General features: G+C 39.6%; 1 long non-coding RNA gene across 1 annotated transcript; it reads right to left on the reverse strand.

The window, feature by feature from the left end:
- Nucleotides 1–3,109: 3,109 nt before the first annotated feature.
- Nucleotides 3,110–5,493, reverse strand: LOC121572699. Its single transcript, XR_006001895.1, has 2 exons — nt 5,016–5,493; nt 3,110–4,892 (listed from the first exon to the last, which is right to left on the reverse strand). It is a non-coding gene; the product is annotated as an uncharacterized LOC121572699 (long non-coding RNA).
- Between the last annotated feature and the right edge of the window lie 517 nt (nt 5,494–6,010).

Genomic DNA, 6,010 nt, shown 5'->3' on the forward strand with positions numbered 1-6,010 from the left:
AACATGATTTTTGAATGGCTACCTCATCTCTGTACCCCACACATACAATTATCAGTAAGTTCGTTCAGTCAAGCAGTGAATTTCAAACACAGATTCAACCACAAAGACCAGAGAGGTTTTCCAATGTCTCGCAAAGAAGGGCACCTATTGGTAGATGGGTAACAATAAAATAAAAAGTAGACATTGAATATCCCTTTGAGCATGGTGAAGTTATTAATTACACTTTGGATGGTGTATCAATACACCCAGTCACTACAAAGATACAGGCATCCTTCCTAACTCAGTTGCCGGAGGATTTCACCATGAGACAAATGGTGACTTTAAAACAGTTAGAGTTTAATGGCTGTGATAGGAGAAAAACTGAGTATGGATCAACACTGTAGTTACTCCACAATACTAACCTAAATGACGGAGTGAAAAGAAGGAAGCCTGTACAAAATAAAAATACTCATCCTGTTTGCAACAAGGAACTAAAGTAATATTGCAAAAAATGTGTCGAAGCAATTAACTTTTTGCCCTGAATACAAAGTGTTGTTTAGGGCAAATACAATACAACACATTACTGAATACCACTATCCATATTTTCAAGCATAGCGTGGCTGCATCATAGTATGAGTATGCTAGTAACCGTTAAGGACTGGGGAGTTTTTCAGGATAAAAAAAAGAAACTGAATGGAGCTAAGCACAGGCAAAATCCTAGAGGAAAACCTGGTGTTTTTGCTGTCCACCAGACACTGGAAGATGAATTCACCTTTCAGCAGGACAATAACCTAAAACACAAGGCCAAATATACACTGGAGTTGCTTATCAAGAAGACAGTGAATGTTTCAGTGGCCAAGTTACAGTTTTGACATAAATATATTTGAAAATCTATGGCAATACCTGAAAGGTTGTCTAGCAATGAACAACCAATTTGAGAGCTTGAAGAATTTTGAAAATAATAAATAGGCAAAGGTTGCACAATCCAGGTGTGGAAAGATCTTTGACTTACCCAGAAAGACTCACAGCTGACTCAGGGGTGTGAATACTTATGTACAGTGGGGAATAAAAGTATTTAGTCAGCCACCAATTGTGCACGTTCTTCCACTTAAAAAAATGAGAGAGGACTGTAATTTTCATCATAGGTACACGTCAACTATGACAGACAAATTGAGAAATTTCTTTCCAGAAAATCACATTGTAGGATTTTTAATGAATTTATTTGCAAATTATGGTGGAAAATAAGTATTTGGTCACCTACAAACAAGCAAGATTTCTGGCTCTCACAGACCTGTAACTTCTTCTTTAAGAGGCTCCTCTGTCCTCCACTCGTTACCTGTATTAATGGCACCTGTTTGAACTTGTTATCAGTATAAAAGACACCTGTCCACAACCTCAAACAGTCACACTCCAAACTCCACTATGGCCAAGACCAAAGAGCTGTCAAAGGACACCAGAAACATAATTGTAGACCTGCACCAGGCTGGGAAGACTGAATCTGCAATAGGTAAGCAGCTTGGTTTGAAGAAATCAACTGTGGGAGCAATTATTAGGAAATGGAAGACATACAAGACCACTGATAATCTCCCCTCGATCTGGGGCTCCACGCAAGATCTCACCCCCTGGGGTCAAAATGATCACAAGAACGGTGAGCAAAAATCCCAGAACCACACGGGGGGACCTAGTGAATGACCTGCAGAGAGCTGGGACCAAAGTAACAAAGCCTACCATCAGTAACACACTACGCCGCCAGGGACTCAAATCCTGCAGTGCCAGACGTGTCCCCCTGCTTAAGCCAGTACATGTCCAGGCCCGTCTGAAGTTTGCTAGAGTGCATTTGGATGATCCAGAAGAGGATTGGGAGAATGTCATATGGTCAGATGAAACCAAAATATAACTTTTTGGTAAAAACTCAACTCGTCGTGTTTGGAAGACAAAGAATGCTGAGTTGCATCCAAAGAACACCATACCTACTGTGAAGCATGGGGGTGGAAACATCATGCTTTGGGGCTGTTTTTCTGCAAAGGGACCAGGACGACTGATCCGTGTAAAGGAAAGAATGAATGGGGCCATGTATCGTGAGATTTTGAGTGAAAACCTCCTTCCATCAGCAAGGGCATTGAAGATGAAACGTGGCTGGGTCTTTCAGCATGACAATGATCCCAAACACACCGCCCGGGCAACGAAGGAGTGGCTTCGTAAGAAGCATTTCAAGGTCCTGGAGTGGCCTAGCCAGTCTCCAGATCTCAACCCCATAGAAAATCTTTGGAGGGAGTTGAAAGTCTGTGTTGCCCAGCAACAGCCCCAAAACATCACTGCTCTAGAGGAGATCTGCATGGAGGAATGGGCCAAAATACCAGCAACAGTGTGTGAAAACCTTGTGAAGACTTACAGAAAACGTTTGACCTGTGTCATTGCCAACAAAGGGTATATAACAAAGTATTGAGAAACTTTTGTTATTGACCAAATACTTATTTTCCACCATAATTTGCAAATAAATTCATTAAAAATCCTACAATGTGATTTTCTGGATTTTTCTCCTCATTTTGTCTGTCATAGTTGACGTGTACCTATGATGAAAATTACAGGCCTCACTCATCTTTTTAAGTGGGAGAACTTGCACAATTGGTGGCTGACTAAATACTTTTCCCCACTGTAAATGAGATTTCTGTGTTTCATTTTCAATAAAATACCAAACGTTTCTAAAATGTTTCTGTTGTCATCATGGGGTAGTGTGTATATGGGTGAGATTATTTTATTTAATCCATGTTTAATTTAGGCTGTAATTTTTTTTGAATAAGTCAAGGTGTATGAATACTTTCTGAAGGCACTTTATATTTTAAAAAAATAGTAATTTGGAAGGTCTCTTGCTAAATAAACAGACCACAATATTAATATGATCAACAAAACCCATCTAATATGGAGGTTTACATAGAGGAAATCTAAATAAACAGATTTATCAAAACGCTTGGAAGTAATAAGGACACAGCTGATCTGACTACTAAAGGGGGGAACTTGACCACGGTCTGTTCCTCTAGTCATGTCCAGAGTCTGCCAAATAAATTATGAGGGCAAAGAGGCATGTTCATGCTGGCAACAGTCAAACACCATTCAGTCCCCAAACACAGAGTCAATAAGTAACTCTAATTTCTTTATTACTTTAAAGAAGAAAATACAGTTACAATCAGTTCATTTCAACAATGGGGGTGTACATTTGCAACTACTATTCTATAGTTTAAAAAGGAGCTGTATACAGAAGAGCCTAGCTACTAAGAAAAGTATTTGCAAATCGGTAATGCAAATTGATTGGTTTATGGACATGCCGTTTAAAATCAACAGGTGCAGTGCAATACATGTGATCATATATCTGTAACAACTTCCCTGTTAAACCTACTTGCTCTAGTCTTTAAAAAAAGACATCCTGGCTTTACTTTAGGCTACATACTCATGCAAGAACAAACAAAAATGTGGTTAGAGGGGGACAACATTCTACAATATGTTACAGCAGCTTTTAGGTGTACATATTCAGTTGAAGACCTCTTGGTATTGTGGAAATGTTCTGTAGCTACAGTTTTGTGAACAATGTAAACAGTGGCTGGTCCACTCCCGAGCCAGTCAGTGGCAACAACCAGGTCCTTCCATGGTGAAAACACCTCTGGTACCTAATTTTACATTTTTACCATTTAGCAGACGCGCTTAACCAGAGCGACTTACAGTTAGTGAGGGCATACATTTTTTTTCTCCTTCATCCTAATGACAGGCAATTCGTGAAACTGAGAAATAGCTCGCTATCTAGTTAGTACTTTCACTGAGAACATAATTTAGATGGTACCTGAATATGTAAGCTGTCAACGTTATACAACATCTTCCACTATTTAAAAGTATATCCAACAAATGATCGGCTTGAACGCTAACATTCAGTTTCTCTGGTAGCTTACAGGACTCCATTTTTCTCGCCAACAAGAAACACAAGCACTAGCCACAACACCGCCATGTTGAGACGACTAACGTTGACTGTACAACGCTAGGTAGTAGTAGCTAGCAAGTAAGGGAGGTCATGGTCCAAAAAATTACAGTAATTAAGTCAAGTATCCAACGAAATAAATGTATAGCAACGATATCGAGATCAACGACCAGAGAATGTCATGAGTTGCTAGCTAACTGCTCCGTCCGAGCGCCAGACAGACAACTAGCTATGTCCACCAGTGTTTCGACCATGTTGTATAACTTACATGCCAACTGAGCTAACACGCAACGTGTACAAATAATTTAAGCAGTCCGGTAGCCAACTATCGTTACTGTATCAAAACTAACAAACTCAATGCCATCCTCTTTTCTATGAATTTACAAACTTATCTAACGTATTTATACAACTGACCAACAGGGTAGCTAATGACTGAGGTTGGCTAGTTAACTACCTGGTCGCTCTTGGGGCCATTTTGCTTGAGCTTAGCTAGATTTTTTATCCTACTTAAAAATATGAAACACTAGCTAGCTAGCCAATGCGTCTATATTGTACTCGGTGACATTTAAAACAAAACAGCGCTAAAATAATATGTAAAACATAACATTCATTGCTCATTTTCCATCGTTATTTACAGACAACTCAATGGCGGGTTTTACAGTGCCCACAAAGGGGTAACGACGTTAGCTGTTAGCTAGCCATCTAACATTAGCTACATCGTGCTAACTACTTAGCCAGGGGTAGGCAACCCTGGTCCTGGAGTGCCGTAGGCACTTCATGTTCTCCATTTAACTGACCTCGAAAACCAGGCGTGTTGAATTTGGGCAATCGCCAAACTGATCAATTAGTTGTTGCTCAGGTGTGGTGCCTAATTGGAACAAAATCTTGTTTTCTGCGGCACTCCAAGCACAGGATTGTCGACCCCTGATTTAGGCTAACGCGTAGTTAACTGTTGATAATACAAATAAAACAAGTTGAATATTTCACTGAACATCAACCAAACATTCTAGTACTATTATTTGGAAATGTGATTTTACATCGACTTTGGCTTGCTAGCTAGCAAGACACTTACCGCTAAAGCCAGACTGTGACACTTCGTTTTAAACGTGGCCTTCCAATCTCGTCCCTATTTCAGAAAAATAATCAATTTACATAACAAATTACTAACGAGATGTGCTCTAAAAACTAGTATTTCAAGGTTTCCCGTTTGAATTACGGTAAAGTCTTTCACCGTTATTGTATTAAACACCGCAGGCTTTTATCGGATTTTCCCAGTTGTTGTACTTAAAATAACACTGATCGCGCCGGCATGGTTCCCACTTGAGACTGAGGATTCTTGCATAGTCCCGTAAAAAACTAAATGTTGTTGTAAAGTAACAGTAACTTCGACATATTCTTTAAAAAGTTCGAAAAATAACTCGTTTTAACTGGGTTTTTTTTGTTTTACAAAATGAAGATTTTAAATATGTATTTGATTTCCGAAGGGTCGAGGTAGGCCTCATGAGCGAGCTTCTTTTCCAAGAGTCGTAGCGGATCCAGAGCGAGACGAACGAGACAACACTGATTTTTTTTATTTTGCTTAGAGAGGAAAAAGACGAATCGGTGAAGTTCGGCAAAGATCGGAAATAAGGCGGGTTTAACGAAAATTATTCCAACGCCATCGTATCTCTATAGCCATTGGTTAATCTCTATGTACTAATGTATATTAATGACGTAATTGACCAACCACACCGTATTTTATTGACCATTTCTAGAACTACAACAACATTTACATTGTAGCCCCTCCTCTGCTCTGTTCTGACCAATGGTGAGCATTTCAATCAATTTAGTGCCCACCTTATGTTTCAATTGGTTAAAGAAGAAAACGTAAGCTGCAATTGGTCATGCGTCTTATTAAATGTATTATTCATGTTATGATCTTGTGTAGCCAATTAACGTTTTACTACACAGATCCATAACCCGCCTCCTGACTGTTCTGCCCCTGCTTCGTTGAGTGTGTCAACCTGTACCAAAGTCTCCAGTCTATATAAACACGCGTTGGCGCTTTTCTCACTCAGATGCGCGTAG

This window comes from Coregonus clupeaformis, chromosome 8, assembly GCF_020615455.1.
Source record: "Coregonus clupeaformis isolate EN_2021a chromosome 8, ASM2061545v1, whole genome shotgun sequence".
NCBI lineage: Eukaryota > Metazoa > Chordata > Actinopteri > Salmoniformes > Salmonidae > Coregonus > Coregonus clupeaformis.